Source organism: Ischnura elegans, chromosome 2 (genome assembly GCF_921293095.1).
Source record: "Ischnura elegans chromosome 2, ioIscEleg1.1, whole genome shotgun sequence".
Lineage (NCBI taxonomy): Eukaryota > Metazoa > Arthropoda > Insecta > Odonata > Coenagrionidae > Ischnura > Ischnura elegans.
The window spans coordinates 106,291,263-106,318,721 of record NC_060247.1 but is presented as its reverse complement, the minus strand read 5'-3'; positions in this window follow the sequence as shown (position 1 = coordinate 106,318,721).

The following is a 27,459-nucleotide window of genomic DNA, read 5'->3' as shown; positions in this document are numbered from 1 at the left end:
ACATTTTAGTTAGTTAGGTGGTGAATGTCTTATTTTCTACTTTAAGAAAAAGGAGGCATTGATATCAATATGGATTGAATATTCATAAAAGCAACCCAGACCATGTGGTTTACAAAGCCTTCAAAAACGGAGAACTTGAGTGTCGATGTGATGAGTTGCCTCTACATTGAATCAAATATAGGTCTATTACAACGGTTTGGAATAATATTTACATCCAATTGGCTACAAAAAGTTTTATTCAGCAATAAAATCTCGGACTCGGCAAAATATTTTTCTCTTTTTCACTACACATTAGAATAATATATATTGAGTGTACTCCGTCACCTGATACGATCACGTAATACGGTATACTGTTGTCCCCAACCTTTAAACAATCGCATTTTTTCAGAGGTCCGAAGCTTAAGCCGGATAAACTAGGTTAGATTGACAAAGTTAAATTTCTTGCCCATATCATGGAATGAAACATATTTATAATATATTATCAGTTTCATCAATTCATTTAACATTGGTAGACCATATGTAAATATCAGTTTGCCATTACTCAGTCTCAGATTGCCATTTATCAGTATCAGATTTCTTTCAGTGTTATATCAGAGTCAGCATCTTCTCCCCCATGGACAGCCTTAATCCTTCACACGAGGTACCCAGAAGCGACGAGAACAAAGCAGCTAAGCTTCTGCTTGCTATCCGCCCTTACCCGTGCAGCCAAAAGGGACTGGCGGGAGGGATTTGAGAATTCCACCGGCAGACAATAACTGTCTCTCGAATTCCCGCCTGGTGTGATACGGTCCTCGTTAGCCAGTTCGCTCTTCCAATGCTAATCTTTGGAGGATAATCTCAGAATAGGAAGCACTGTTTCCTCACCATGTTTTGCACCTCAGACTTAACCCAAATATTCTCTCATCTGCTATCGGAGCGAAATCAGAAATATTTTGTACGTATGCACTTTCGTTGGCTTGCGTGGGATTTATTTGTATATCATTATCTTGAAAGCGGTGTAAAATCATATGAATTTCTTTTTAAAAATAAAAAAATAACTCTGACGGCCATGTAACGTAAACTCGATCACTACTTTCTAGTTCATCTTTACCACTTCATATTTTTAAGCGTCTATTCAAAAGATTCTACGATGTTACAAAAACATTTTCCCATCACAGTATTTTAGGATAAGTGCAAATGCAAATTCATGGTCAGGTTTTAACATACAATGCATTCAACTATTGCACCTTTACTTCATAGTATTGTATGACTCCTTTATATTAGTTCCTCAAAATTGTTAACAATATATTCTCAATAAATTATGTGGTTAAATAACAGAAATTCTTTTGAATTCAATGACAACTACAGCAAATAATTGCACTGACTTATTTATATTTTGAGCTATGCTAACGGACTCGATCAAAACAAAAATAATTACAGTAATTTTACTTTTGCTACAACTGTACCCCTGTACAACTGTATATATATACACATGCACACCAACCCAAAGCGAGATTCCATCTTTGAAATCATGACGCCGACCTGAAAGGGTCACAAATGTAGAACGCAAGCATATCCATAATTCTCCACCGCAAACATCCAAATTTAAATTCGGATTTCATCACGCGACAGTCATCAGCTGCGAAGGACACGCTGATTTAGCGATAATGACTCCCCGTATAAAAAAGTGCTCTTTGACATTAGTTGCCATAAAATTTATTACCCCCGTTTCATTAGTAGAGGCAAGCATTTACCTTTCATTACATGCCCCAAATTCTCCATCTGCTGAACGATAACTCTTCGCTTATTTCTATTCATCACTTTCTCTCGTATTCCTTTCACTTTTTTTGCACCTTTTTTTCCGTAGTTAGGAAATGCCTGAGTGGGGAAAAATCAAATCACAGTCGTTTCACTCGCGCAAATCGCTCATTCTGACGCGAATTTGCTAAAATTCTGCGAAACACGCCATCATTCAAGTGCATACAATCACATTTTTTTTCTCATTTTGCAACGAGTGTAGACGCTGAATTCTTCGCAGTCAGGAAAATTTAGCAGCGATGAAAAATATTCAACTCTAACCTCAGAAAGCATGAGACGAATGTAATATTATTGAATTGGAAAGCGTAAATATGATTATCTCAGAGCACTTAGGGAAAACTTCGGAAAAGAAAAGATAACCTTTCTTTGGCATGACCGAGTTTTCAACACTTGAATATTACAAAATTAAGGGTTTGAGCTAAAGAAAATTCGTCCAAAGACAAAAGGTATGTAACTCATAAGCATGAGGTGAAGTTTCATCAATTATGCCCACAGATATATTGTGCAAAAATTTATCTTTCGTTCTCTTGACTGCTTCTCCTTTTCTTCATATCCATCAGAAAAACTCATTTCTTAATCTTGAGTTGCTCCTTTCCACGCCCATATATCACTTCAGGCACTCATTTTAGCGCACCAAGTCTATGAATTAGTTAAAAAATTCCTTTCATAAATAAAAAAATTTGCGTTAATTTGTTTTCCATTTGGCATTTTTTTAAATTCATCGAGTAAGTTTTTTTTCGGCGATGAAAAGAAAATTCCGATAGAAATAAGCATGACATCCAATAGCGCATTGTTAGTCTGATAAATGAAATAGGTAACATAAGTGGTCCCTTTGTAATAGTAATTTCGGAACAGATATGAACATCAGCAGTAAGAGAAGGCATTGATAGATATAAGAGAAGGGAACTAAATTACTTTACTCCGAGGCTTTGATAAGTGGAACCAATTGTCACTAGGATTGAACTTGCTGAATAGTATTGATTAGTATCACAAAGATAAAGCTATCGGTGAGATCATTCCTAGAGATCAAAAAGTCTACCGAAAACGATGTACACGCTCATCCAAAGCGCAAAAGTTGTGTAAGGAGAAAATACATTGAAATACTTTACGCTATCACGCACTGAAAATGTTTTTTCTCCTCGATTCTGAACTTTTAGTACATCTTAGAAGGATTAGGAATGTAAAAGGTAGATGTAGATCCCTAACATTCTGCACATAAAAATGCTATTTAAATATTAATCTATCTAAGAAATATCGATTGACAGGAAAAAAAAGATTCTCAACACTAGGTGAAACCCACAGAATTCAATCCAAATGTAGAACAATTCCAATAAAATATGGACCCAAAATACCTACTGAAGAATTCATTGGAGAGACGAGAGAAATATTAAGTTATCTAAAAAATATCAATTGACAGGAAAAGTGAGAGTCTTATAACTTGATGACACCCACAGAGCCATATCCAAATGTAGAACAAAGCCAATGAAATACGGACCGAAAATAACTTCAGGAGAATTTCTTGGAGAGAAGAGCAGAACTAAGCTGAAAATAAAATCTTTTCCCTATTCATAGAATTGAGCTGAGGAAAAGTCAGATTTTTTGTCGACAAGAAAAACCTGGTCACGTATGCGAAATGAATTATTATGTCGCCGGCTTCGCCTTCACTTGTTCCCTCCACCATCTGGATATGAACGAGTTCCTTCCTCCCTTTCTAGGGGTAGGCGAGAGATGAAGTAGTGAAGAGCATTAAGGGAGACCCTCTCAGAATGAAATTAAAAAAAGAAACGAATGAGGAGGAGGAAGAGAGATAAATATGAAAAGAGAGAGAGGCTTGCCTCTCTCACATTTCCTCACCTTAAAGAACTTCTCTCGCAAAAAAACTTTTTTCCCTCCTACGTCCTTTCTCAAGAAATTAGTCGCGTAGGCTCTCTCACTCTCCTCAATCGTACTACCTACCGAGGATTATTTTTAATTATCATTTATTTCGGGATCCCTTTCATATTTATGCATTTTCTCCTTTTTTCATCCTACGGAATCTCCCGCAGGGAGATGGGCCACACCGAGGGGGATTGGGACGCAAAGGAGAACAAAGGACGGAGAAAGGCGTTACTCGCAAGTTCGCGGCGGAACGAATCGCGGCGCAGGGTGCGCAAAGAGGTGCAAATTTTTAATGAATTCTTATGACGGAACCGAAGCGGTGGGTGACGATTTAAACTGCGGTGTCCGAGGAAACCTCTCGTCAGCCATACCTCAAACGGCATAACGGAGCTCCGTGCTACTCCAATCTTCGGTGGTTTCCGACATTACGGAACCTTCGAAGAAAGTGCTTCTGCCACTTTACTGATCGTATTTGGTCCCGATTTCCAGACACAGATATTTTTTATAGTATTCTACCAGTTAAAGTATGATCTCTGCATTTCTTCAGGGTTTTCTTCCGCGTCAGCTTGTTTGTAGAAAACAGTTTTCAGTCGAAGTTTTTAGTCTTCAGGTCGAAGGTGTCGGCTGTTGTCTATAAACAAGCTGACGCGGAAGAAAACCGTGAAGAAATGCAGAGATCAAACCATCGCCGCGGAAACCTACGTTCTAACAGTTAAAGTGTGTTTATAAGAGAAATTTCGCATATTATCCCGGTCTGTCCCCCATCTTAAATTGAACTTACGCCTTCAATGCGCAGTATGGCCTCCTCCTTTACTTTCTATCTACGCATACTTCTGTTTTGACTTTTTTTTAATTTCCTTCCCTCACTTACCTAAAATTCTTATTTCCGACACTGTTTTGAACACCACCTCAACGCTCATTACTCGCTCAATCTTTCCGCCTCTTCCGTACCTCATATTCTCATCTAGAAACTTCCTATGTTCACCCACCACGTCCAGCACTTCATCGTCTCTCCTCCTATCTATCCAATTTATTTTTTCCATTCTTCTCCACACGCACATCAAGAACATCTCAGGTCTTTTTTCTTACTCCTTCCAAATATCCGCACCCTACACTGTAGATCTCAAGTCTTTCCTTAAACACTTGCGTAGTGATATCTCATCAGATCTTTGCTATTCATTAACACCTCCTTTACCAATAAAATTCATATGTTCTGCTCAACTGCTGTTTCCGTTTTCTCGAGTAATCATCACTCGTCAATAATCCAATAAATTCTCCTCCGTCTCTCAACTAATTTTTTCGGGCCTACGTATTTATTTTATGTCACATCCTCCTTTCCCCTTAAGCGCTGCTCAAATGATTGAATTACTCCCCCTGCCCATGTTTGACAAGGCACTGCAATAATTTGAAACTGAAACTCAAATTAGGATCAGATATTGAGACTAGTTATAGACACTTTACAATGTTGAATTGCACATGAAACATGATAATTTTATCTCGGTATACACTCTGAAAATTTCCAGATAACAGCGTTAGTTTTAATTGAGTAACATGAGCTTCTATTAATTCAGAAGAGTAAGTGAAATAGTCAACCAATCACTACTCACTCTAGCAATATCTGTAAAAACTTTCAACTGTCCGGTAAGAATAAATTTAGAACAAAAATTAAATTATTCAAAAAATACTGTTTCAAGATCCAGCTTCAATTATCATGTCTTCCAAGTGCAAATCAAAAGGAGTTTATATATTAATCACGAGCTATAATAAAGACTGGGCCAAAAGATTGGCAGTTATCCGATCAAGTGACGAATAAGGCAAGCACAGCATATACGCGAAACTTGTTCACGCTGACGTACATGGCAACCTAGATGTACATATATCTATATAGATTTTTTCAAATCCCTAAACCTTCCTTTCAATGTGATCATTTAATACAGTGGAAATGAAAGACATGTTAACAAGGGCTTCCGTCAGATTCAGCCTATTAGACCCCGCAGAATCATCACGTGACCTCGAATTTTGATATTTCAATCGAAGCCTCAAGCGTAAAAGCATAAAATAGCTCCTTTTCATTAACTCTCAGTCGCTATGCACACACATAGACATTCATAATGAGCGTGTGAGGGTTAAATAGTGCCATTGGATGCACTATTTCAGTTTCATGCCGTAGGTTGGCTGATGTTTTATCACGCGCTACGCCCGCCACTCGCAAACTGGGGCAACAGCATTGGGACAAACACGAGAGTCGCACATCCGCACGTTGATGACCAAACCTAAAAGCGATGATTAACTCTGGCGGCTGAGCGGAAACCGGTGTTCCCATCGAGTATGGTCGTTGCCCCCACAGGAATTATGACTGCACCAGTCATGATTCACAGCATAAGATTAAAGAGAAGGCGGAGTAAATGCAGCATGTAGATGGGGCCCTCAAAGTCATTACAAGCAGGGATGGCACACTGCTGAAAACCAGTGACGCAGCTACAACGTGATGATTGGATAGAGTAGTCAAGTGTTCCACTTTTGGTGAGATACTGGTAAATGGCAGCAACGCCTCACTCCATTGTCTTTTCTTTCGGCCTGAAGAAAAATCTCATAACCTCAGCTTACAACCTTCGCAATCACCCCAATCGATCCGTCACATCCATTCCTGATTTAGGTGTCATTTTTTACCGTTGTTTAAGTTTTGCCGACCACATAAAAACAACAGCTAATAGAGCAATGGAAGTTGTAGGAATAAAATCATTGATGGGAGAGATTACTGGACCGCTAGCCGCAAAATCCGTTTTCATAGGATGTGTGGGGATGGAGATCGGGTTGGAGTGGTGGCTAGAGTGTTGGCTTCCCACCAGGCAGGCTCGGGTTCAAATCCCGGCAGTGGCAGAGAATTTTCAGAGACTGCCCGATCCCTGCTGAGTGTCGTTTGGAGGACATTTCAAGCGCAATACTCCGTCCGTCGGATGGAACGTTAGGCCGTGGTCCCCTTGGCGCCTTTCGTTAAGAGCAGGCTAATTCCGACGCCGGGTTTCTCTCCGCCCTTCCTTTCATAACCTTCCCTCATGGCGCAAATGACCTCAGCTCTCGATCGCCTCCACCAAACACCATACCGTATACCACAGGATGTGTTCGATTCATCCTTCAGTCTGTTCAACTATACATACATACATTCCCTTCCATACATTCCAAACTTAATGCCAATTATTCATTAACCTTCCCCTTCCGCAAGAAAGACTTACTGCGCACTAATTTTTTCTCTAAAATGCTGCTGTTATTTTCCTCTAGCCTTCCCCCTCGTTCCACGTTTAAACGGGGATGGCATTTTAGCTAAATGAAAGTCAAATCAGTAAAATCTGAGTCAAAACTACTTCGGGTCGAAAGCAAACGAAATCTTTGGGACGAAACGAAACACAAGTAATGTTTCTCACCGGAGGGGCAATATGCTCCACCTTCGAACGGCTTAGTTTCGACCCACACACCGAGTGCGATGCATAGTTGAATGAAGTAGAGGTTTTCCTACCACCACTAGATACATGCGGAATTCATATTTGGACCACAACCAGGAGAACGGTGAAAGGTTTCCCCTCATAATGCGCAACGCAATATTCAGTCGCAAATTGAAGAAGCTAAATGCTTTTACCTCTTTAAATTTTGCCATGAAATGGGTCGGAACTATCCCATCTTTACCCCCTCCACTCAACTTCTGGCATCGAAACTTAACTATGAGCGGCGGGGTTTGGATAAATTTATTGTCGTTCCTAGGAGTAAAGTTTCGAAGCTTAACTCCTTGGTAATTTTAATTTCGTGCAGGAACGAAGCTAAACCCAGGCCTCCTATTTCCGTTTCCATTCGGGCCGTTGCAAAACACTTTCGTTTCGTTTCACTTGCCATCCCCTCTTCTAAAAGACCTCCCTCGCCCATACCTCAATGACTCCTCTAACCCTTAACCGAAATCTCATGTGCTTCATGCCAATGACTTGGGAATAGAGAGATTTCCTTCAAATTTTTACTTAATTGGGGGTTCATTTCATAGAGGTTTTACTATATTTATCTACGAAACAGAAAGGATTCCCAGTCTACCTCGTTTCACATCTTGGTGAGGGTGTTGCACCCCTTACCATCACAACTCATCGTGAATCTGGCCGTCACGCTCTACACTCTTGCCTGTTTGCCTGCCTATATTGCCTGTTAATTTCAACAACCATTCCTGGTTAAAAATTATCAAATGCTCTCTATAATTTGGAAAAAAAGCCAAACCTACATAGCCACTCTTCTCAGTACTCTGTTAATTTTCGTTTTCAATCCTACTCCGCCAGGCTTTCACACGCTAGCGGAACACTCCGAAGGAGGCCTGGAGTCAGGTAGCTACTCTATTCCTTATTTTCACATCATATTTTCCAAGGATTCTCCCTAAAAAGTTCTTGTATGCGGCCGGGTTCCCCGCGTAGGTAGTATTTCCTGCTTCCTGTCCAAGGTCATCAGAGCGTTACGCACATAGAGTGGATGATGTTTACGGGTGTAACTACCATCGTCGAGTGAACGAGCGCGATGAGACAAAAGACGGAAGATTCGCGCGAAAAGAGGGGATGAGGCTCTCCTTGTCGCAGGTAGAGGCGCCTCAAGGTGGCGCCGCGGGCGGTGACCCACATAGGGAGGAAGTGAGCTATTGTCCATGGCCGCTGCGTCGCGTGCTCCAAAGGTAAACTCTTTCGCGAGTTCGTGTGAATGCGCGGCCGCTGTTGAACACCTAACGACATGGGGCTCCTGCCTCCGGCGATTTAAAATATGGAAGTGCCGCAGCTGTGACAAACGGAACGGAAAGCGCCTTGCAGAAACGAAGGGGGATGTGTGAAAGAAAACCAGCTGAGGACGGTGCGATGCAAAAATTCTTCAGATATACATGACACCCACACGACCGATCTTTTTCACCTCGTATTTAAAAATTACGCTGATGTCTTGCAGTTTTCAGAGTACGTGAAAAGATCCTTGCCAGCTATTTCTTGAAAATCGAATATGAAAAGTTTACCTCCATATTCTTTTTAGGGTAAAATTTCATACTTGAGGTACAAGCAAATATGAAGAAAGTATTCTCTATATACCTTGGTAATTTAAAGATGATAATTTAGTTTTCAACAAGCTATACGTATTGATCAAAAAGTCGCTCCTGTCCAAGTGGAGTGATAAGCTCTCTAAAGATACATAGTCTGATTTTTATGCTTCTTAGAAAACCCTTGCATATGTGGTCAATTTACCCGCTACAGTTAGCTCAAAATATCAGCGCTATGAGAGCAATAAGTTATAAATTTGTTATTGAGAAATTTTTTATTGGATACGATCTTATATCTGCCGCCACAATTATAAAATCATTTGAAAACTGAACAAAGAAAGCGATATTTTTATCTCACACTTTGTAACCAACGGTAATGGATTCAGAAATATATTTTTATGCCAACTTCATTCGACCCTTTAAATGATCATAAAGGGCCAGAACTAAGCTCCACTCCTTAATAAATAGTTAATTCAAGCAAGATTTAATGTTAAAAAGGGGGAAATCATATGAGTCAAAAGTTGAATAATTACTTTACTGAAATTCAAAACCAAATCCATTCATTATGCATGCTGCGAGCAATATTTGTGGATGACAAAATATTTTGCATTACTGAATAGTCTCATTTAACATACTTATACTAAATTTCATGCACCACAATATATCTCATATCGTATAGATTCAAAGTATATCGCTCAATTCCATATAAAATTACGGTACATTACTGAGACAAGAGAAATGTTTATATGAAATTCTCATATTAATACGATGCATCGCCACTATGAATGGCTTTGTTAAACTATTTAATTCCATGGTGTATGCTGGCATTAATATTAAATTCAAATTTAATTTGCAGCCTGAAATGCTCGCTACGTTAGTTGGACCGTAAAAAGGACGTGACAGTATTCATCGGTATCGTAATAAATATTCTCTCTCGCCTGGGGAACAAAAAATGTAAACAACCCATCCCTGGCCTGATATAATTGTAGGAGCCACTGTAAATAAGCGTGAATAGTGGACGAAGGCCATCATAGCATGGAGCAAGAAGTTATCAAGTTAAGTGTAGGGATCACTTAATGCACCACGCCTGGACATTAAAACCTACACCCACCCACTTCCGATAGACCAATGCTCGTCAGAAAGTCAAATGAACGACTTCCTGCGATTCTGCAAACTAGAAACGTGAAATATGCGTTTGCTAAGCCAAACTCCAGAATTCAGAGATAAACTATTTAATAAATTGAAAATGAGAAAACGGTAGTGAAGAAGTAATTGAACTAAACTATTTTAAAATGATTGCCGTTCAACGGCCCAAGCGGTCTATTTCAGACGTCATGTTTCGGCGAAGTGGAAAAAACCGTACGTACGCAGTGCCGTGTGCTATTCCACACAGAAATTTAAAAATAACACACCCAATTCAACTCCTCATTGGAATTTCTGGGCGTTTCTACTCGACCGATTTGAAACACTAAAGAGAAACGAAGTATCTTCCCACGATCGAAAATATAAATAGACAATGGTCAACTCCCGCTACTGTAATACTGTACGAATAAGTGTTTACCAAATGTATGATTTGGCTGATGTAAATCACACTAATATATAAATATTTCATCTTGAAATACCCATTCTTTTGTTTTCAAAAAATGTTGCGTTCGTCTATTTGAATTTATTTTAATTTTTTAGAGGTGCTGTGGATGATGAAGTTAAATTCCAAAATACTCAGAAACCAAACTTTAGGAAAGCATAATTTATTGAAAGTAAAAATGAGTAATTTAAAGTAAGCCGTGAACTTAGATATTTATTATTTAAACTATTCACATTGATAATATTACTTTAAGGAGGGAGATTTCTATTAAAACCTACTATGTGATTGCAATGAATAAAATAATTATTTATAAATTTAATCCCAAATATGCTAATTCTAACATTCAACTTCATCAGTAAAAATGTATATCAATTATCACCAATTCTCAAGCATTAAAAGGGAAGCATTCCAACAAATAAAGAGCAATAACATTCGGTAAATGGAAGCAAAATTGTTCGGTGTATGCGCTATGATTATATTTTAAGATCTGAAATAAAAATTCACTAAGCATACTACGCATTTTGCATCCTAGTATAGTTTAAGTCACAGTATATATCTCCTGAAATAATCCGAGGACTCCGATATTTCATCCACAACCGGAGTCAATCAAAGTTATTACGTTCCTCGAAGGCTATCGCAAAAGTTATGTTGTACCTACATTGCCAATCGATGTGTCCTTGTTACACAAGTTTGAAAGCATGACGTTTTCAACACAGGACGGAAACACCTTGTCATCGAAAAAAAACAAGGATATTACCCAGATAAGCCGGCGGAAACATCTCTTTCGAGGTAACCTACGAAAGAGTAGTGAAAGTAAAGATGTCCTTGATCTTTAATACTCCGTTGAGATTCACTGATTTAATTGCTTGTTTCTCTTGTGCTCATTCACGATGACTAAAAGTAATAGATGGATTCATACCTCCTTTCACCTCACCCCGGAGAGTCATCGTTCATGCATCGCAATTAAATGGAGGCCTAAAAGATTAGTGCTTTTAATCAGTGGTAAAACAATGCTATATTAATGGTGACTTGTATTATTTATCCCTGAGCTGACTTGATTTCACCATTCGCGTGGTTATTTAGCTATTAACGTAGGTGAGAGAAAAACAAAATTGAGATACACATTTCCTGTACATATGTTCTCATTGCATATCCGTGGGTTACATTTCCTATCGCCTCACCCCTGAGGGTCGCAGTAAAATTATCGCAACTTAGAAGAGGCCAACAAGATTACTGTCGTTAACCGGTGGTGAAGATACGCGGTATTAATGCTTGTAGGAGCTTGTATTTATCCTTGAGTCAAAATGCTTTCACCATTAACGTAATTGTTTAGCTATTCCCGTTGTTAGAAGTGTAGCAAATAATTGAAATACACATTGCCTATAGATGCGCCCTCATTACTTAATGATTTACATGTTCAGCCAATGTTTGGAAGAGCATTAAGTTTCAAACACAAGGAGATAATCCCGGTAAGCTCAGAGAAAACATCTCCGTCGAAGCGACGTACAAGGGAATATTGCACTTTGAACCTTTTGTGGTATCCTCTGAGGGGCCTTTACTCCCTAACCCTTTTCATGATAAGGAGAAAGTGGAGAAATATCTTAGCAGAGAAAAACTATTTATAATATATTTATAAGCGAATGCGAAAGACATTCTGTTATAAATTCGAAGTAATAGTAAATATGATCATATATACAACGAGTGAGGATGGGACAAGGAATAAATAACATTTCTTTGGCAGAAGGAAATGATATAAACGACAATTCATTGCTAGAATGGAATTCTTTATTTCAAAATGCTTTCACCAATTATGTCATTTTTGAGGTATTCAGGTAGCTAGGAGAACAACAAAAAAGTATACTCATAGATGTGTCCTCATTTAGATCGATTGGTATGTTCAGCCAATGTTTGGGAGAGTATGGAGTCCCAAACACGAGGAGATAATCCCGATAAGCTCACGCAAAACATCTCCCTCGAAGCGACCTGCAAGGGAGCAGCGAGAGGAAACATTGCTCTTTGAATCCTTAGTGGTACCCAAGGAGGGACCGTTACTCCCTAACCGCTTCCACGACCACTTCATTGGCAGAACGGCATCTGTTCACGTGCCGAATACGCTCTTTCGGAAAAAAATAAGCGTGCAAACCCTCCGGCTCCCTTGAGGGTGGGAGGAGAAGGGGTTTATATGAGGAAAAGGATGCTCGGAAATGATGGGAAAACGTCCTCACAAGCGATTCTTCCCTTTTCCAGAAGGATGGGAGGCAATTTGAAAGTAAATAAAACGTAACCCTATAACTACCCCTCCTTCTCTCTCTCCCGCACACGATGCTACCCTCCCCACCACCACGAAGTTTACCCTCCCAGTAGTAATAGTGTGCCCTCAGCGAAAGGATACAACAATCCCATTCTCTCCACCCACCACCCGGCCTCCCCCCATCAGCGACACATAACATTCCTCTGAACCCCACTCTTCTCTTCCCTGAAGTCGAAATGGAAGTTGCTGGAGGAGGAGAGGGAAAAAAAAAGACTAACGCTCCAACCATCTCCATGTCCGTGAGCAATAAGGGATGCTTTTTCCCGGATCTCTTCGCCGGCGCGGCGGCGTTTTCCCTGTGTGTTTTTATCATTCCCCGCGGGCGGACGTTAGTCGTCTCTCTGATATTGGGGAGGAAATGGCAAGGAGAGGGGGAGGGGACGTTTGGAGGAAGGGTCCACCCCGGGGAACTTCCGTTCGGGTTTGAAGGCTCTGAAAAACTCCCGAGTTGCCCATCTCGAAATCCGAGCGAGTCTGCTATTCCTCCGCGGGACACGTTACCTGGCATTGCTCTCGTCACGTCTCGCTACACGGTTGTGAGCACTTAAGAAAAGGGAGGAGGGGAAATACAATGGCAGAAAGAAACTATTCGAGCTCATTAATTTCGTTTTTCCGTCCTAGGAAATAACCTTTAAGACGTCCCATACGTGAACTTTTAATCGGCTGCAGCGTTTTTATGCTTGTGGCTACACTCCAGTGCACTCATCTATACAATTTAAAATGCTGTGATCTCTCAGTAGCCGCATCAGTTTGTCGTCTTTTGGTAAAATAGCCAAATTTTCATAAAGTTCCATAAGGTATATGACCTACAGGGTTTATAATTAGTTTACGCATCAACGCTTTCTTCCTTAAGTGAGTTATTATAAGAGACTAGGTATCCTGCGACAAATCACCTTGTGGCTGCGTTATAATCATAAAAACTACACTCCAATTCACAGTGTGCCTCAAAAATTCTACGAAACCAGCTTAAGTGAATGGCGATTCAAAAATAATTTTCTCTAAGCGGATGGGAGAGAAATATCTGAGTAGGGAAAAACTACTGGTAATATAATCTAACGCCAAAGATTTTCTGGCATTAAGTTGAAGGTATGGTAAATGCGATCAACCATACAATTAGTATGTATGGCTCAAGGAATAAATAATATTTCTTCAGGAGAGGGAAAGATTTGTTTAAAAAATTTGATATATTTTGTAAACATTATCAAGAATAAAAAATTTCCGGTTACTAAAACCTACAGAAAGTATGTTCCATAACCGAAATGCATTGATAATTCCTATTGCACTCAATTGGTTATGTTCTATCATCCAGAATTTAAACTCAATTAATAGGTCACAAATATCTGCGTAGGGGTTGATTGACAATATATATTTCAACTTTTAACTGCCTTAGCAGACATTCAACTCAAATCAAAACCAGATTAAATAGTATTTAATATACTTTTTACTTTCACTAGTTTGGTTTTAAGTGAATTTTTTACTTGCATATCTATCCAAATTTGAATCTCGGACTTAATATTCTCAGCAAAGTAAGTACTTTAATTTACATACAGCAGCGTATTTGCACGTAGGTAATAAAATGTAGCGCATGTGATAGGTTACTCCGAATACGACGTGATAATATTGGCGATCATAATACTGGCATAATATACCTGCATGCATTAAATTGCCTTTAATCTGTCGTGAAATGTAGCAGTCTGAGTTGTACGAAGATTCAAGCTGAAATGAAACTTCGTGCTTAAATCAATGATCAAAGTGAAAATTCACATGTTAACCACAAATAACGCAGTAAGTTGACTCGTTTGATTTCATCACCGTTTCAAAAGTGCAATTCGTTATTAAGGAGAGAAAATTAGATCACTCAAAACTATCGATTCAGTCCGGTCCATTTGTCAAATTGAAATAGATAAGTTTTATAATTAGCCTAAGAGGTATGATAATCCAAGATGGAAACTGATTTAATAATATTCCATTTCAATAAAAAATACATAAAATAATTAGGAATAAAACTCAACTGCTACAACAAAAACGTAAAAAAGTAATAAAAACACTAACCGTAAGACGAAGGAAATGGAAAGTAGAGTAAAGTCATCACCGGTGACTTTCCGAGACTGGATATTCCCGTAACTTTTCCAACAAACGGCAAAAAGGATCGGGAATTTCCGAAGTGTTTTACGACGCATGATATGGTTGGAACACTTGCAAACATCCTCATGAGCCATGAAAAACGGTGATGGGGGCAAAGGACAACGTATCATCAGCACTTCCTGTTTGTGTTCCACGACTGCCTGCTTCAACTTCATGCTTTTTGCCACCATAGGCCAAACAATGTTTTAGCATTACTCTACAATGAAATTTCACCCTATACAATAGTGAAAGAATAGAACCTTTAACTTAAAAGATATAAATATTCATATAGAGAGTGCTTTAAACCTAATTCAGGTGGAATCCTAACTTATTAGTAGATACATGAAAGTTACCAGCACTTTTCCAGCTACACATAAATTTAACTTCCCGTGAAATTCCAATATTTTTGTATGAACATAAGGTAAACCTAAAATTTTTTTTAAATGTATGGAAACCGGTTGCGAGTTGAAATTAAAGAATTTTTGGATAATTATATTACCTGAGACTTTAAATCTACCGATTCGTAAACATTCGCTAAATTTTGTGAAATGCTGTCGCTGTTACTTAAAGCCCGGCAATATGCCAGTGCCTAAACACCAATAACGTCTAAGTTACCCCATCCTTCATTTTTCCATACAATGTATGACTATAATTTACCCGCAATTCGCATAAAAATGCTTTTTTCAACACATCACCACCGATCAATACTTTTTTGATGAAGAGAAACTGACGCATAAGAACTTTGCTTTAATAGCGCCTAATTCCACCTATTTTCTGCATGGTGTTTGTCAATGTATATATCAGAGTTAAGCACATACCTAAGATTTTTTTTATTACTTCTCTCACTATTCAAACGGAGTGGTAAGATTTTGATCGCCCTGAGTTTAAGCATTTATTTTTCTAATGAATATTTAAAATAGTGACTCAAGTTTGACAGCCTTTTCCTTTTTTGTGTGTGCTTAGTAAATGAATAGAGTAACAAACCTACGATACCTTCAGCGAACCCACAGATAAGTTACGCGCAAGCTACGTGCGAGAATTGTGGCTTCATTTAAATTAAATGTGGATACATATTAGCCTCATCCGACCTTGTTTACGCCGTTAGAATCACTGCCTATCACTACCTAGCAAGATAAATTTAATGTTCTAAAAATAAAATCCATCCACGAGACACCGATTGCTCTATTATTTGTGATAATCGTATAATAGATAATGAGAAAGTACCAAATTCCTTATAGTTGTTTCTTTTCCTTATCCTGGATATAATCTGGTAATTATCTGAAAATAGTGAACGATCTAGCAGACAAAAATCACTTTTACCATCCAAAGCGATTCTGCTTCTACATACATTTTTTAAGTCGGAGACCAATAGGGTAAAACAGTGCGAATTATAACTAATTGTGCTCTCTTTTGATTCTAGGATATGCGGAAAATTATAAAATGCTATATTTATATTTGAAGGATATCATTATTTAGCTAGCAGATCTACATATGAAAATGGACTTGAATTTTGCTATTATTCAAAACATTTAAACGCTTACATTCTTCACGGCGCTTATCTCAAGTGTCGTATTGATATCAATTAATATATTACGATTATATGTATCGGAATGAAAAATACTGATATTATTATTTTTTATTATAGAGTTATGAATTATTATTGGTTATTTTTTCCATTGTGGGTAATAAAAATTAACGCGTTGAATTTCGCTCAGATTGCATTTGATCAAGTACTGGTGTCGAAGAAAAAAGTGTCTACGCATTGCTGAATCTATATCCACGCCCTAAATTCTATACCACTTATAAATAGGATTTAAAGCACATCTCATTGATAGAAGCGTTCGTTTTATTCTGGAGACCTCGTCAATCGCACCCCGACGCGCTGGGCCTGGGAATAGCGAGGGTTCGAAAGTTTGAAACGCATTTCTCACGCTGCCCGGCGCGGTATTAACCGGCGTAATTCGATTCGACGCGGAGCCCAGGGCAACGCAAAAGAATAACAAACGTTGACGACGCACTGCTTATTTACGCAGGGCCTATTTGATAACAGGCAGCGCCTCGCACGTCACGTTCATGCATTCATGGGACGCTGAACGTGGGCGAATACCACGGAGCGAAAATACTGGGACGATATGATATTAATCGAGTAGGAGAGCTTCCAATGTCCTTCATGCAGGGATGAGATGCTTCCTAAATTGGCCATTGTGTCGCTGAATGAGAATTGCATTTCTCTAAAACCCCGCGCTAACTAGATCTCATCAGAAGCTTCGGTATAACAACCAGTGGAAATTCGTTAAGGTTATTCTCGTCTCTTTCGTTTCTTCGTCTCTTCTCGTTAAGCTCTTCATCAACACAACTTATTTCTTCCTTAGGTATTTAAAATTTATCCCTTCACGGTACTTATGCATTTGCATGACCATGAAAGAACGATTTCAGCATTTTAATAATTATGACCCTGAATGAATTTTTTCTTATTCTTATTGGTCCTAACTTAAGGAATATTACTCAAGTGAGATTTAACCTATTTAATTGTTATTATTATTTATTATATTCGACTGTAATGGAACATAAATACAAAACTAACGAGTGTATTAAGATACGCTTAAAAATCACCACCAATGGTTGATATAAATGCTATGATTTCCAGATTTTGCTTACCCAAAATCATGATGTGTAGAAATAGCGCTAAGATTCTAATGATTCTTTGCATGCATTTGAAAGCAGAACACAGTGGCGGAGAACAATGAGGGATTACCTACTGGTAAATTAATTTTACAATATGGCATTCCGCTCTATTGCAGCCTTTGATGAAAACGATATTTTGTCGAAATTTGTTCACGCTTATACCTATCAAAATTGTGAATTAAGGGTCGTCGTTTTCGATCCTGAAATAATACCTTCCTTTTTATCAACTAGGTACTCTATTGCAGCCATTAATGAATACGGCATCTAACGATAACTAAGCAGTAACCATCGAAAGAAGGAAGAGAAAAGGAGCTTACCGGTTGAGACACAAAGCGTAATTATACATCCACGGATAGTTCACCATCTCTAAACCATTCTAAGGCGACTTCTGACAAAAGCGGTAGTATTAGCAACCGCCGGAATGAAGAAGGTATATGAGCTCTTGCAGTTAACCTGCAACGTGGATTAATGCATGGCTGCACGGGGCTCAAAACAAGGGATGGCAAGTTGTGAAGTTGAGGCACACCAAGGTCAGACACATGAGGTCGCGTGGTTTTGGTACATGTCCAACGGAGACGAGGAGAGAGTATGGCGCCTCCGTTGCCGTTAAAGTGGATAGTGCGGAGGCGTGGGTTTTAAGTCGAGAGAGCTGCGAGGATGAGATAAGGAAGGAATGATGGGGGTTTATCTGCGACTCTACTGTGAAAAGGAGACGGCCCTACCAATGGTGACGACTGTGGCGGGGGATGATGCGAACAGATCGCTTGAATGTGGCTGGTGTTTCCATACGGAGCACTCGAATGGCATTCCTACTAAAATTCACAGTCTATGTGATTTCAAAGGAAATTAGAAAATACCATCTCCGTGCGGTACTCTAAATAGTTTCGAAAGTAAAAGCACTTATTTCTGGTGCTCATGAGGAGGTTTCACCAAGAAAAGCCGCGAATTATGGGTCACATGGCACAAAAAAAATAGGAAAAGGACCATTTTTCATGAATTTGTGGTGAAGAGAAAGGCCCTTCAAATGTATTTAAAGCTAAGCAAATTGGAGATATTATTTTGCTGAAAATCATTTTAAACATTAAGGCAACTTCAAATATATGAAAAATTTAGAATTAAAATGTAACTAATAATTATGATTAGTCAACGTTTATGCATTAAAAATAGCTCGTTTTTTTACGGGAAATGTTCTTTCCTTTTCATGAAATTTCCAAAATGTAAATAACTACTCATCTAACTGAACCTACATATAGATAGACGATCAAAAAACTCTGAACGATGAACATAATGGAGATACCTAAAAATTTTAGCTCATTGCAGCTCTTCATTGTGACACCAACGGGTGCCGAAACACTTTAGGTAGGTATTACAGTTGAAATAAAACAACAGATCTGACATCTAAATGATTTAAAATATATCTTACCTGAATACCTAATCTACCTTTCATAATCTTATTTACAATTAGATACTATTTTTCAAGCCATAAAACGCTTTAAATGTAAAAATTATGACCTTTTCCACGAGGAGGATTGCTTTAGCATTCGTTTGCAAAAATGAAAGTCGAAAAATGAAAATATAATCAACCTTTCACCTTCCAAAAGTTAGTGAATAAACGCATTAGCCTTGTAAGCTTATAATATAATCAAGATAATTATTTTTATTGCTAAATGGATAAGAGTCAAACCTCGATACAATGAGTGAGATTCCCGGAAGATTATTTTATTTTCGCAGTAGATATTTAATGATGAGATTCAAAAAATAAATTAAAAATACCTGATTTGAGGTGAAAACATCTGTGACAAAGATAAAATAGTCTATTACACCTAATCTCATCCTAAAAAACTTAAAGTGAACTTTCAAGCATTCATAAGAAAAATTAGTCTTAATTAAATCAAACACTAATCCGAGCACACATTCCACACGTACTTATTCCGGAGACGTTAATGAAATAGCTCCTTTGTTTTAAAATCGTTTCTATTTTCTTAATGCATTTTCCAGCAATCAGAAAAATAATTTGACACGATGATTTATATTAAAGTTTGCGGTTTAAAGCATGGTCTCCTTCTCCAAAAGGATAAATTGCATTACTTTCATTCACGAGGTGGAAAACGCAAAGATAGTAATGCTGATAATGCAGGTAAAATAGAAAGTCTCAAGGAAAGTTTAGATTGGGAGGAAGAGGAAAAGAATATTATCCGACAAGAGCAATAAATTTCACCGCGGGTGGGAAGGCAGGCTGCCGCTGAGGGAAAGATATATTTGCGCTGAGAAAAGGTGTATGACGATCGATATCATCAAATGGAAAAAGAATTAAGGGAAGAGATTTTCCAAGAGGATGAGCAGAGAGCATACCAAATAAGATATTGAAATATATGGTGATGGGGAGCAGTGGAGAATGAAGAAAGCGAATGAGAGGATTATTCTGAGCTGGAGAACCATAACTCCCAATAGAAGGATTTAGTCCGTATGTTGGAGTTCCATTACATTGGAAGTTGGCGTATTCGATGCAAAAACAAACAAAATACTGCTTGCACTGTAGCATTAAGAATGAAATTTTAAAGGCTAACCATGTCAAAATATTAGATCAATGTAGATAAAATTATTGTGAATTTTACCTGCAAATCAAATTCACTTGGCAAACAGCTTCGGTCAAGTACAATTTTTATTCCTTTGAGAATAAGCCAGCAAACAATTAAACTACCAAGATGGATGAACCAAGTCTGAACTATACACATTATCACCCATAATTCGTGTTCCTGATAATAGATATTACTGTATAAACTATAGTAGAATATGTAGAAGTATGAATTGTGACCCACCCTAAAACTTAAAATTTGAGCTTTAACTGGGTTCTATTGTAAATTTTTAAAATAGCGAACAAATCTTTAAAAAGCAAGCAATATGTAAATTTATAAGTTCAGTTGAAAAGGGAAACAAGCTCAAGGAATATGACAAAATAACCATGAATTTCCGAATTTTATATCTACAAGTCATGAGACAGCAAAAAGCATTCAATTTTTCCTATTTTGATCTATTTCAAAAGAATAACATTGTTTTCAATACATCACAATATTTCTTCCAGTTATTTACACGTAATACAAACAAATACAGTTATTAACGAGTATTAGTGAATGATAATAGGTACCTACTTTCCTCTTAAATTCAATAGAATATCCTGTTTTCGTGATTGCATCCACATTTAATTAATTCCATGTGGATACAGTCGAGTAGAAAGGAGGCAGCACATGATATCTAGTGAATAATGAAATGACCTAGCCATATTCAGAGGTTGGAAAATAATTAAGCTTCGTGATATGTGCTTCTTTCAATCCAGGTCATTGAGCTCTTAGACCAAACACATCACAATATTTACTAAGTTATCAGGTATGGGAGATAGTAAATCTCTGAGTACCTATCGGATTTTAATTAATAAAATTATCAGCGCGTGGCTTTCAATTTAAAATAAGATTCACAGTTGATTCAATTTTCCATTACACCGGTGGTAGTGCGAATCGTGGGCAATATAATGTTCCACCGTATTCATATCCTGGAACTGCGACGCGTTTTGAATTATTCTTGCTTTTGCAGGGGAAGCTTATGCACTGAAATTCAAAAACAACGCCATGACTTATCATATTATTCATTGAACTGAACTTGGAAGTGATAAATATGATGGTGGCGAATGAGCAAGGTGAGTAAAAAGAGGCGTTTGATAATTTTAATTGCAGATAAAAAAAAGAGGCAGTGCGAGATACTATGATAAAACATAAGCATAACTTTCATATGAAAAGTGTTCCAATGGTGTAAACAATAGCCATGAAACAGCTTTTTAATGCATTCCAATGTTATACATTTGGAAAATATTTTCTCTTGCGATTCCTTGCTATTCGAGAATTAATCATTATCTCCTTCCGATGCATTGTTAAGATTAGAACCGCAATAATTTTCATGCATGAATAACTTGTCTCCAGAAAAATTGATCGTATTATTATTATTTCAACGGACCAATAAAGTCCTACGATTCAAACGACGGAAAGACTTCTATCAGAAAATTTACCTTTCATAAAATTCCTCAAATAATTCCTTTCTGTAGTTGCTACAGCATCGATAATACAAAAATCTTAGCGAAAATATATCCGAAGCGCTGAGCAAAAAAAATATGCAATTCTAGGCAAATGACTGAATTCTGGCCGACATTTTATTTGTTTTTTTTTTAATTCATACACAAATTTGGTGAAATTTTTATTCTAAATTTCTATAGTAATATTTTTGAAATATTATTATCATTGCCAATAATAGAGTTTATAGGAATTCTACCGATTTTGAGAGAATATTTCTCCTTAAAAGATACAAAGAGCTGTAGTTATTTTCCACACTACTTTATTCGCTCAACCAATTTGAACGTTTACACGTCATAATAAGGCTATGAACTTATTAAAATGAATTTCCACAAAATGAACTCGTCAACAATCGATCTAATATTTCTCCTAATTTTAGAAAAATACGAATACGTGAGCAGTATATAGATACTACTCTAAGATCCTCTCTTGCTGCATGAAGAACCGTAAGGTATCCTTCTTTTCGCATTCCTCAAGCGCCCGAAAAAGGAATCTCCGAAAAACGTGAAAGTCACCTCACTCCTTGAGACACGGCGGCTATTTTTTTTCTTCGGCTCCCAGGACGCATGAAAGGCTGTGGAGGCAGAAGCAGGAGAGAACTGTCCCCTTCCCCCGCCATCAAGTGCCACTCAAATTGGGCACTGTCGAAATGGAGACATGTCGGCCGGGCAAGCAAGAGAGAGAGAGACCCCTAAGAGTGGAGTGAGACTTCTAGGGTAGGGGAGAGGCAGCAGACTTGGGCCACCCTGCCTGTCCCTCCTCCTAAGTGGCAACTCTCCTTACTCAGCCCACGTCCGCCGTCCTTTGCTGCAGCGATGGAGAACTTCCAGAGGACCCGCAGCGAAAGAACGGAAGTGTGGAACAGAAATAGCTCGCTGAATGGGGAAGAATAAGTAGTTTTGCGATTGGCTCACGGACTGGAAACAGCTTCAACCCGTATGAGCGGATTGAAAAGCAGTAAAGATAAATTTCCTCACAAACATAACAGAACAACCACTTGGGAACAGCGAAAGCCTCTTTAACGACAACTTGATCAGGATAATAATGAAACGAACCTAAAAATTCCTTCACATCAATGAACGTTAACACATCAATCATTTTAAAAATATATAGGGACGTAAATAATTTGCAAGAATATTGAAAAATACTGCAATCTCCTTTTCCCCTGCCAAGAATAAAAAGAAAGTTTAATTGGCGTGACTTAAGACTGAGCCAGATAAGTTCGTTTTATTGTTCATAACAAACGGCGTAACTGTAATTGGTGTAATAATTAGCGAGAAGGACGATAGTAATGGAAATTGACAGTCATAAGTATGTATAAGTCTATAAAATTATGTGACAATGAACTGTGGTCACAAAATAGTAGCTTCGTGTGCGCTGGTCCTAATTAAGGTTTCGGCGTCGGTTATAATAATGTAAGTGGTGCACAACTACGTTGCTGTGTGAGGCGCTTAACCCCGACTTAATCGACTAGACTCATTTTTTTACTAATACGGACAAGCAGTTGCTTTTCTATAAGTTCCTCTTTTTTCCTGAAGATGAACCTCTCACGATATAACCATAATGGCAAATTGCGTTTCTTCGATGCATTCATACAACCGAGGATAAGGAATTTTGAAATACATGTTCACTGAATTCTGCTGGGATATTTGGCGGAATCCGGTATAGTGCAGACAACTAACTAACTTCGCGTGCCAATAACTCCTCCTAAGTAAGAAATGAGTTTACATACCATTTACCTGTTTATTATAAGAGGAATATTGCAAAAAATTGGATTATTGTAGCACGTGAAATATTCCAAATCACATGAAATTTAGATTCTAAAAATCGAGTTTCGACATAAAATGAATTATGAGCTAAGAAAATTGAAATCGATTCATCCTTTATTGACACTACGACCTACGACTTAACTTGACTCTCTATTTCTAGTTTCCATTAATCGGTTTACATTACTCGGCTTTCTATTTCTAGTTTCCCATTTCCTACACGTTTAACTCAAATGCTTAAACTTAATGTATCACTCTAATGTTCATAAATACGCTCTTGTCAACGGGACGTTATCAATTTTTTTAACTTTATAATTATAGCAGGCACATGAGTTGACGGGTAACAGCGAGCTCTGCTCGCTAACTTACCTTTAACCTTTCGGCGGCTAAAAACACATTAAACTCAGAGTCATACTGAGTCGGCGTTTCCACTAAAATAACAGCAACGAGGAGAAAGATCAAAAGGCGAGCAAGGGAAAGTAGATTTTGCTCGGTTCTTCAAGATAAAGGGGAGAAATTAAAGTTTTTATCCGTGAGGATAATCCTCCAATATTTCCGCAAATGTACATACCGCGTAAAAGGTAAAATATGAGCAGAGCAGAGAGGAATTCTCGGCTCAAGTGAATTATTCACTCCGTGTGGGAAGACGAGATATCGGAAGGCAAGCACCCTCAGGAGCTAGAGCTCGCACAGAAATATGGAAATTAATCTCGCACAAGGGAATACCTCGCTTGAGCCAACACTGAGGGCCTCCTTATCTTTACTATCCGCATTGTTGAAGTTTCCTTTTATTAAAAGATTAAAGCCAGCCAACCGAATGCACAATGACCAATGGGGGTGGAATTTTAAGCTGAGTCTTAGGCAATAAGACTCAACTCAATGAAGGTACATACCGACCATTCGGAAGCATAAAAGGCACGTTAAGGCCAGGAAAAAAAATACTACAGATGAAATATGAAGTTGATTTCTTAAAGTCGACAAACACGAAGAATTGCCGAGGTGGGAATACAAGAAGGAAATTCATGTATCAAAGCGCTTGGGTATCTGTCAACGATCGATGTGTTTCAATAACAATCTGCATTTAGCACACTTTGACATGTTTTTTTAAATTTTGTATCGAGTTCCCTAAAGGTATATATACATAACCTTCATTTTGCGAAGAATATCATTACTAACTGGAGAATAAACGTACAGAAACAAAGCCGTTTATGGAAAATTGGATAAATGAGTATGTATTCGAGAATCGTGCTAAAATCTAACTTCTTTCTTTATTTACCCATTCATTACACCTAATTACTTAATATTAGCAATGCTGAGGAATTAAGTGAATTAAAAATATCAACGCAAACCATATTTCCACATAGATTGTGGCTGATAAACATCAGCATCAGATATTGCGACTGGAATGAATGAACCAATACTAATTCAAGTAAACGTATTTGAAAATTAGCTTGGTGTGAAACTGATCTCCATCCATAAAGGCTAGAAAATAATTTTTCCTGGAAAATGGCTTAATAAATATCTCTCTAATTCTGCGTTGAAGTGCATCAAATCTAAAGCTCAAGGCTCAGTTGGTATTCATTAAATCGTTGAATTCATTAAATCGTTACTCCCATTAATTCTACCATACCTCACCAACATTTTCAATTCGTCGCTATCACAAGATAATTTTCCCATTCAATGGAAATGTGCCCGAGTTAAACCTATACCAAAAAATGGAAACACCCAAGATCAATTAACTTTTCACCCAAGATCTTTTCTTTCAATCATTTCTAAGGCTCTAGAAAAACTTGTTCACGAATAAATCACTACCTTTCTCAAGCAAAATAAATACTCAATGATTATCAATCAGGCTTTCGGCACGGACATAGTACCACAACTACCTTAGTTAAAATAACGGATGATATGCGACGCTCCATGGACAAGAAAGAGATCACAGCACTCGTTCTGTTAGATTTAAGTAAAGCCTTTGACTCGTTGGACAAAGACAATCTTGCAGCTAAAATCCATTGCATGGGTTATTTTCCTCTGTTGATAAATGGATTACTTCTTATCTCCCGGATAGGACACAGAAAGTAATTGCAAATAATTTGGAATCCTCTTGGGTCCACCTTACTCAAGACTCCATCCTCGGTCCACTTCAATTCTCACTTTACATTGCTCGTCAGGCCTAAATTGCAAGTATCACCTCTATGCAGACGATCTACAAAGCTATTTGCATTCCACAGTCAATAGTTTTAGCAATAGCTTGATGTCTATCAATGGTGACTTAGCATACCTCCAAGAATGGTGAAATAATAACTTCCTATGCATAAATCCCAAGCAATACTAATTGGTCACGCAAGAATTTTAGCGAGAGTGTAAAGGGATGAACTGCCAAATTTACGTATCACCGATTCCCCGATTTCTTTTTGCGATGAGGTCAGAAACAGGATTAATTATTGATCGAAATCTCTCTTGGGCATCAGGTGTGAATAAAATAGCTAAATCTGTTAATCAATCACTTTATCCCCCATTAAAATTTAAATATGACATCCCTACATATCTTAAAGTGCAATTAGTATCTATTTTAATATTACCTTTATTTGACTACTCTGACATTGCCTACCAGGACCTTTCTCAAGAACTTAGTCTCAAGCTTCAACGTTCCATGAACAGATGCATTAGATTCATATTTAACTTACAGTTATCGGACCATATAACCGATTATATTAGTAAACTGCCATGGCTGCAACTCGACTCTCAACGCCGGCTACATATTCTTTCTCTCCTATATCAAATTCTAAACACAAACAACAAAATGTGTTGGGAGTATTAACCCATTATAGCCCAATGTTGCTTCTAAGCAACATCAAAAATGTATAAAATTTGTTCTATTTAGGAACTATTTAAACTACGCATTATTTTGTTGTGTAAATTGTAATGACGACATATTTAGCTGCCACGATAATTATGATTGAGTGCAAAATTTTCCAGTTTTCAAAATGAAAGATGTTGAAATTTGATTTCTCCCAGAAGGAGCTCTGGCTTAGAAAGGGTTAATCACGATCATACGAAAGCCTTTGCTTACATGTACTTCAACCTCTCAAATTGCAAAATTACCCACCAATGGCAAAAATTGAAGAAAAATATACCTCAGGAATATTTAATATTTTCAGTTCGCATGACATGCAAATTTTAACATAATCGGACAAGTCAATGAACGTATTGCTACAGATCTGAAATATAATACCATAGCACTAAAGTGGAGAGTTCTTAGGTTTTATTAAAAATGGACAAATAGCCGATATTCAGTTCATTTAACGGTGGTAAAATCACTCACGTTGAGTGGATGCTAGAAAATGACGAGATTAAAAGGGATCGCATTCTAAATAAGCTTTAATGGATTCACCCCATGTTTACTCTGCAAATGCCACATCACTAACGCGCGCTAATGTAGCCATTTGAAAACAACAAGGGCAATTCGGAATGAGGAAGCCTCTAGCATTCATGGCAATATTAAGCGCCAATTAGCAAGAATAAATCGGTGCAGGAGCACAAAATATTTTTTTACAATTTTGCAATTACCAACAGCTATTTCATGTAGCTTGGGTATGGATTCAACACCATTTGATACTGTTGAAACGATGGCTGTTAACTGAAATCAAAAAGCTGTTATGGAGATCTGAACTAGTTTCATCGTAAGCACAATTCCAAAATATTATCCAATTAGACGTACGAACTAATGGTACACCTAATTTTACGGTTTTTTTTTATGGTGGAAGACAAATAATGAATACATTTTAGGCCGAACTCTATGGAACTCGAGGTCATAAGAAGATCAACAGATACAAACACTTTTTCCATATCCCACTTTTTAAATTTATCAATTATTGATTCAGAAAAAAAACGTTTTAAAGATCTCAAAACGATTTATTAAGCAAATATAAACAAATATCTGTTAAACCCTTCAAAAAGATTATCGTTACTTAATGATTTATTGTCCTGATTATTTATTACCTTATTTATCCTGCAATATAGCGAAATTTACACAAATATAATAACTGAATCCTTGCGAACGAAATGCGCAAACCGCTATACATTTTCTTAAAATCTAATTTGAGTGTCCTAACCACAGTTACTTGTTTGTATGACAATTCATTTTCTCCTTATTG